Here is an 8771-nt window from a genome sequence, read left to right as displayed (position 1 = left end):
AAATGGTGCTTGTCACATTTTACAACATCTCATAGAAATTTCAGCTTGGCCTGTTTCACTCATTTAAATATTGGTCTTACATAGTTTCATTCTCTTTGCACTCAATCCTAGTGCCCTGTATTAAAGGAGTGCAACAGTGAGGTCAGAGCACCATTGCAGTTAATTAAGAACCTTCAATTTTGTTCCAAAACATTGAGTTTACATGGATCCCGGATCCAAACCAAACATATTTTTGTAAATGTTTGTGCTTTAAGAGTTAGTTCTAAAGTTTAAGTTACTTTTCAGGCATCCTTATCTGCAATCACAGCAACACCAGATTCAAACTAGGTATTTTTCAAATAGAAATATAGAAAGTGGCTCATCAACTGGCATTTGCAACATTAAAAGTACGTTAAAGGGTGCCTGAAGTGTAACTAAAGCCGTATATGACACGTAAAATCAGAGAATATTATGTAAATGCGTTTGGTTTGGATCTGGGGCCCAGTTAAACTTATTGTTTTGTAAAGGAATTAAAATTAAATTTCTATGGTGCACTGATCTCACTTTTGTTCTCTTCTAGATTCAGAGCCCTACTCAATCCATTCCTATCTAATCAAAAAACAAGACGCATGTAAGGCAAAGGTAAAAAGTCTGATGTTCTTTGGATGAATCCTGGTAATGAGGATGGCAGTGACGATTCCGTAACGCAATGCTCCAAATTGATAATCACGCAACTAAAGTACCAAAATCGGACTCTGAAAGTCCGTTTGAGACTTCGTAACAAACAAAACAAACTGCACCATAACATCGGAATCACCTAAAAAAAAATCCTAATGTCACGCATTGTAATAAGGAGGATATAATTTCTTGTCAATAAAATACAGAAACTCAATACAGCAACCAGTATATGCAATTGTTTTCCTAGAACTTGGCAACAAAAAAAGACAATAAACAGAACTAACGATGACCTTTTGGCCATGGCAGAAACCCTTTTGCAATTCATCGCCTTTATTCGTTCTTTCCGAACATTGTTTTATTTTCTCTCGACTTTTTCGCACGTGACTTTTTTTGCATCCTTTCAATTTTTTCGCATGTTTTCCCAACTGTTCTCATTTTTCCCCAATTAACACAAAAGTTCGGCCAAAATGGCAACTGGTTTTTTCAAGGTCTACAGTTTGGCAATTAAGTATGGGACTCAAAAGTAAACCTAATTTTCTCTTAATTGGTTCAATTTCTTGCCCTCAAAATTTGCAAACGCCCTCTGTCAACAATGCTAAACAACTTTGCATAAACACTCCTAGTCGAAATTTCAAACATGAAGGCCGCTACTGAGCTTCGAGTTGCAATCGTTAAGCTTTACAAAGCAAACCATAGCAACAATGAAATCAGCAAAATCCAAGCCGACCTACGACAAAGCGTACTCCACAGCTCATCAGAAAGGTCAATGATAGGATCCACAAGAAGAACAGCCAAAGTATGAGAAAGATTGCAAGGCAGGCTGGTGTCAGCCACACCACTGTCCAGCGGATCGTCAAGCATGACCTAGGCCTCAAGGTGTACCGGAAGTCCAAGCTCCACCTCATCAGTGATGCTACAAGAATCAAGAGGCTGAAGAGAAGCCGAGTTTTGCTTCGTAAAATCAAGCTGGATGACCTTGGCCCAGTGTGCTGGACAGCCAAAAAAAATTCACAGTCCAGCCCATCCATAATTCCCAGACCAGCAGGGTGATCAGCAAGAGCTTCCGCGATATCCCTTTGGCAGAGAGAGCCTTTTTCGCCGCCAGAAGCCCGCCTCTGTCATGGTGTGGGCCGGGGTAATGTCGGACGGGAAGAAGTTGCCTTTGGTGTTCATTCCTCTCGGTGTCAAGATCAACCAGCACAAGTGCCATGACATGTTGGAGTCCGATGTGGTCCCCTGGCTCCAGAAGACCTATGGCGATGCCCCATTTGTCTTCCAACAAGATGGAGCGCCTGCCCACACTGCCAAAATGGTTCAGGAGTTTTGTGCAGAAGTTTTCCCAACCTTCTGGGACAAAGCTATGTGGCCCCTCAAGCCCTGACCTCAACCCAATGGACTTCGCCATGTGATCCATCCTTGAGGACAGAGCTTGTTCCAAGACTCATAGAAGTGTCGGGGCTCTGAAACTTGCCCTTGAGCGCTCATGGGCCTCCATCCCCGAGGACATGGTGATCTGAAGCTGCTCCCAAGTCAAAACCCGACTTTGCTGCGTAATCGCCAACAGAGGTGGCCACATTGAAAATGTATAAACAAAATTTGTAGGCCTTGGTCTTGTCTACTTCTGGAATAAAAATCAGCCCAATATCTCTATTAATTTATTTTTTATAGCCAAAAAACCAGAGTCCCATACTTAATTGCCATACTTTACTAACCAGTAGCTAGCATAGACATGGCAAGAAGCAGGTTCAATTACCGGTGCTTGAGGATAGTATAATGTAATATTCTTTTTCATCTTTGTGTTGCTTGATATGTAGAAGGCAAAAATAGTGTGCCAGTGTATGTCAAAATTCCTTGTGAAAGAGGCGGTTAGTGTGAATGTCACGAAATTCGATGTTGGTGAAACAAAAGTGCTTTGGAAGAAATTTTATTGATTGTTAGAGTTAGATTCAATGTTCCTTTTTCGAGATTCCATTCCCAGTAGCGGTAAGGAAGTCCGCAAAAAATATTTATATAAATTTTGATGGCCAATAGGTGGCTTTTAACCGCAAGCTATACTTCTCCAAGCATCTCATGTGGCCATATATTTTCATCTAGGCACAATGTGAAGTTGTAAAATGAATTAACATCCTGCAAAAAAGAAATAACTTTTGCTAGAAAGTGTTTACTTTAGAAGACCAAAAATATCGCTTCAATTGTCCAACTACTTGGATGCTTTCTTTTGCAGACTTCCGTTGCTTTTCTGCGAATGGAATTCCCAGCAGTTCAAGACGAAAAACTTATTCATTTTAATTAAGTTTGATTTTGATATATTTTGTTTATCTACCAAAGAATTAGTGTTGGCGGATCTGGCTAGCCGTTAAGTATAGGGGTGTATATGTATATTCTGTGATGCAGCAGTTTTTCCCCAACAAAACTTGTTTCAACAGCGTGACTCCTAGACTGTCACCCCAATCCAACTAGAGGTATGTTAGGTCTCCATCACCAGTGTCATCAGCCATTGGTTGTAATTCCCTGATCATCAAATCATGGCCACCCTGCTCTCTGGACCAAACCCCACTCTCTGGACTGAGCCCTGCCCTCTGGCCCAAGTCTCATCCACATTGACTGGCTCCATGCCGGCATCAACCACTTCCACACCTGCACATTGACTCACTTCACGCCCACATTAATCTGCCCCCATGCCCCTGTCCTCAGTTGGCTTTTCAAATCTATAGATGATGGCAGTATGGGCTTGCAATCTGAGAGTCTACCAACATTCTTCAATGCTCTATTGAACAACATCTATTTGGATTGGGGAAAGGCCTGCGTATCACGGAATATATATTCTTCTCGGGTGTTTCACTTTACCAAGCTGTTTGTGAGGGATTAAGAAATATCTATTTATGTAATCGCGGTTGGCCTTCTTTTCGTGGAGTTTATAAAAGTGAGGCTTGAAGAAATTCGACAAGGTCAAGATACCTTGAATTTTCTTTTACAAGGACCAATTTTCAACGGTATAATGTTCCTTCTCAGGCACGCAAAAGAAAACCAAACGCAACAATTATAAATGTTATTTCATGGTGTTGCGTTCACAAGTGGCTGGAATGCAAGTTTCCAGTCACTCGTGAAGAGAATGAGCTTCAAGTGGTTTTGAGTGAAAATCATACCTTGAAAGCCGGTTCTTGTAAAAGAAAACTGTGTATTCAATAGCGGGAGCGTCTGTTATATGCAGTTTATTCCAGTTCGGATTAGAGCCACTATAGTAGGAGAGTACGCACATGAGATTTTTGGTCCCAAAATGTCGTCTCTGTTCCGTCCACCAGCCAGGGGGGAAAGATCCTGACTTATTGAATTCCCATGGTGAACGGAAACATGCAACTCTTGACCCAAGCACTAGGTAAAAATACCTTGATAGCTCTCAAAGATGGAGAGCTGCTTTGGAAATCAAATTGGAATTTGAGAAGGAGATCCCTATCCTGGGCCAATCCGGAAAAGCGGACAGCTAAAAGGGTGGGTGAACATCATCTTTAAGAAGAGAGTGGCCACTGCAATGGCCTTTGAATAAAATTTGCTCAAGTCCCCTGATTGTAAGAGACTCCCGTGGACCCGATTCATCAATCCTTCCAGAACTCTTGAACGTTGAGTGTGATGTCCATCGCCAGAACAGCTTCTAATCATAGAGTCCATTGATGATTATTCTTTGAAGCTTTGATTATGATGGCCCAAAACCACAAAACAGTAATGACTACCTGGCTTGTCCGACATTGTTTCACGTGAAATTTTGGAGGAATGAATGCTAACTGTGTGCAATAGTCCTTAATAGCGCTGGAAAAGTGACCGCCCAGGAGATTTGTTTACCTTTCTTTTTAAGGTGACGTCATCAGTCAGCTGTAGCTTAAAGGTGCTGAATTGTCTTGAGCTGGTTTTTGGATGGGAAAACTCCGTCCTCTATCAATAAGCCTTTATTATGGAAGCTTTAATAGCCTGGGTTGGTCACACCCAGCCACTACTTGACTGTGGGATGAACCAGTCAAAGTGTAGGCAAAAGGGACACAGGCACTGACACTCTTGATTTGATTCAAACGCCCCTTGTAGTCAAAGAGGTCATAGAGGTCAGAAAGAGTGAGAGAATAGTAGAGACTGCCTTCGAGATTTGCGATGTCCATAAACGACAGAGATGCAAAAAGGCAGGCAAAGGGTGTAACCTGGCCTCACTCAGAATGTTGTCCCAAACTTAGAGAGTTTGGCCTTTTCAAATTCAATGAGAAGGGCTGTTCCAAGCAGGGGTGTAGCTATTTTCACCCATTTATGTGCATGAGATTTTTGGAGCACAAGGTATGCCTCAATTTCAAATGCACAAAGGCCCATCTCAGGGGCACTAGGAGGAAGAGACAGCAGTTGTCTCAACCTCATTGTCAAGTCTCTCAACGACTTACCCACCCTCTCCTTTCCTCTCCCCTTCCCTATTTCCTCCCTTGTTCTCCCCCTCTCCCAACACCTCACCCTCAATTCCTTAACCTCTCTTCTGCCCAAACTTTGTAGCCCTAAGCCCCCCTTTGGTCGCCATGAGCCCCACGCATCTCTTAGATCATATTCTCAGATGGCAGCCAGAGTTCCTTCTCCATCTCTTTTACTGTCTCTCCAAAGGTTCTCTCTTCCTCCGCCTAAGATGAGTTTTGTCCAAAAGCAGGATTTTTTTAAGGTTAGAAGGCCTAGTCAAAGATTTGGTTAGCACTGCTCCATCAAAGGACAATAAGCCCGTAAAAAAGGCTTTATCTGAATGTGCATTGTCTTATTTCCAAAAAGGATAGCACAAAGATCAAGGTTTGAAGGAACTAGCTTTAGATGGGCAAGTCTCGTTCATTTCATGGCAGAAACCTGGCTTTCGACCAGGGGTCCTTAGATGAAGGAGCTGGCCATGGTTGGTTTCAATTTAGTTCAATGTGATAGAGTACGCCCTGACAATCCCATTTTTCCGCATGGGGGTGTATGTCTATATGTTAGAAATGACCTGCGCATTAGTCATGTAAAAATGTCGAATGGTGAATGTCGAGGGGTGTTAGTTTGTCACCTCCAAGTCTTGATTTGTCCATTGTAACAATATATAGAAACCAATTAGTTAAGTTGAGGGATCCCTTAGTGACATACATGATGTCAGTCGGGTGTCCTCAGGCTCCATTTGGGTCCTCGTCCTTTCATTATCTTTCATGCTCCGCTTCAGAAGCTTGGTAATAAGTAATTCAGTAGGCAGATATTTTCGTTGGCTTATCCCCTTGACCGCTTGACCGCTTGCCTTTTCCCTTCACCACATCTGAGTTGAGAATTTTGGTCGACACAATTAAAATCTAATTTGTCTGGAAGGGGTCAGGCGGACAAGTGGGTGAAGCGGATAAAGCCAAAGAAAATACGCAGCTAGTATCTCTTCCCTTTGCTAGATTGTACAAAATTAGGTTGGGTAGGAATGGTCTAGGAATTGCACGGGTTGTCTGGCAAGGCCTAGACCAATTTTTCCTGGGTTGCTGCGAGTAACATGGCCTTGAATGGAATGAAAATTCCCGCTCAATGACCTTTGGGTCGACGCCATTAGACGCTCCACTATTAGATATGAACGGTAAGACATCGAGCAGGTCTCATCCATGAGGGATTAGGTGTAGTCCTCAAGATTAATGGAACAGTTCGATGAGCATATCTAGTTGAAAGTTGGTAAGCTTTTCAAACATGTGGATGGATATATCGCACGTTTAAGTTCCAGAGATAGTATCACGATGCTAACTCTGTACAAGTCAATTGTTCAGCAGCATCTTGCATCTCCCATTGGCTCCACTTTAAGTTCAGGCAGGTTTGTAAAAGGCTCGAGCAGGTCAAAGATGTTTTACTAGGAACATTGAAGATATGAGAGAGCTCTTGTATTGGGAAAGGTTAGAAAGGTTGGGATTGTACAGTACTCAGAGAAGGTACGAATAGTATCATGATATTGTACGTTTTCAAAAGCTTCATGAGCTTTGTCCCGAACCAGGATTTAGGGTCAATTGCAGTGACCGAGAGGCTAACGTGCGTTTTGAGAGCACCTCCAAGTCCTCGAAGAATCCAGGCTAGTTGAAACAATGAAGTCCAACTTCTTTCTTCTCGGATCCTTCATTGTTCAATTTGCTGGCCCTCAATATTCGTAGGGCTTATATAGCGTTGATCCAGTAGCAGGATTTAAGTCAGACTTGGGACAATTTTTGACTAAAATCCCGGATCAACCTTATATTCAAGGATTACCAGATCAGCCAACTCCAAGTCGTTGGTCGATCAAATAATATATATAAATAAAAGTCAAAATAAGAATAAATAATCTTCTCGTCTTGAACTGCTGGGATTCCAATCCCGTAGCGGTAAGGAAGTCCGCTCAAAAAAAAAGGAGCGCCACAGACCGTTGGAGGGCCGTTTGGCTGCCTATGGCTCCTGGCTTGGAACGGTTTACATAGTCATGCCTGCCCTATATTGTTCACATACTCGAGATTAAGTACTGAAACACACTAATTTGCAAAGCAAAGCAATTGTATTTTTTGAATGAAATGTGCACCTTGGTGCCTCAGTATTGTTCAAAGATTCAAAACTATATCGTATTATTGATTCAGACCTTTTGTAGTTCTTACCATTTTGAAAAAAAAATTTGTTCAAGCCCATGAGCCATAAAGCAAGCCAACGGTCCTCAAAACGGGTCCGTGGCGTATATTTTTGGGGGGAAGGGGTCGCCATGTTCCACTAGACATTGTTGTGAAAGAAACAACTGAAGGAGCTTATGTTTCAGTTATTGCGATTTCCATCCAGCCAAAGTACAAATTCACCTTTTTGCACAACTCAAACGCAAACGCATGTCACCGGAGATTGCACCTTTTTAGACTTTCCCGCTATTAAGGTATACGAAGAAATATGGGTAATTTCAATGAACACCACTTTTTCCCATCTTGCGTATCACCAATGATCGATTGAGTAAGAGTCACAAGGAGCCAAAATTGGACAGTTAATCAGATTAAGAACATCAACTTTTCTAACCCACATTTTGGGTTTAAATGCACATTTTGATCAGTTTTCATACATGTTATATGGCATATAATCGAATCATTTTATATTAATTTGGCCGTCTCTTCTGATTATCATTCAATCGCTAATCATCCGCGCCATATTCTTTTTTTGCGGACTTTCTTACCGCTACCGGATTGGAATCCTAGCAGTTCAAGACGAGAGAGATTATTCATTTTACTTGACTTTATTTATATATTACTTGATCGACCAACGAATTGGAGTTGGCTAATCTGGCCAATCCTTGAAGAATACAAGGTTGATCCGAATTTTAGTCAAAAACATGTCAAGTCTGACTTAAATCTTGCTACTGGATCAACGCCTATATAAGCCTTACGAATATTTGAGGGCAGCAAATTGAACAATGAAGGACCCCGAGAAAGAAGAAGAGAGTTGGACTTCATTGTTTTAACTAGCCTGGATTCCTGAGGACTTGGAGGTGCTCTCAAAACGCACGTTAAGCCTCTACGGTCACTGCAATTGACCCTAAATCCTGTTCGGGACAAAGCTCATGAATGCTTTTGAAAACGTACAATATCAGATAACTTTCGTACCTTCTCTAAGTACTGTACAATCCCATCCTTTCTAACCTCCCAATACGAGAGCTCTCGCATATCCTCAATGTTCCTAAGTAAAGTATTTGACCATCTTTTGCTGTTTTTTGCCCTTCAAGGCACTTGATTTATAAAAAAAACTTTGTATGAGTTTGGCTTTATAGTATATTTGCGTGCTTTATTGGTTTGGGTATCATAAATTAGGTTACATTGTTAGAATAGGTGTTTCTCTCTTCTAAAATAAATTTTCATAAAGTGATATTGACTATTTGAAAATATTTAGTCCCATTTTAACATACCTTTTTATTTTTCCTGTTAAACATATTTCCATTCTGTGCAGTATATATTATTGATGTATTTCACATCTAAAACTATTTCTGACTAATGATCATTGAAGGTTTGCAACAATGGCAAAAAGGTCATGATGGAAAACAGTATTCTTCTTCTTAAACTTTTCAAGCTTCCTTGTTAGAAAACCTGTGCCTGAATGTCATGGAAATGTGGAAAGTTGAA

This window comes from Tigriopus californicus, chromosome 8, assembly GCF_007210705.1.
Source record: "Tigriopus californicus strain San Diego chromosome 8, Tcal_SD_v2.1, whole genome shotgun sequence".
Taxonomy (NCBI): Eukaryota; Metazoa; Arthropoda; class Copepoda; order Harpacticoida; family Harpacticidae; genus Tigriopus; species Tigriopus californicus.
This window is presented reverse-complemented; position numbering follows the sequence as displayed.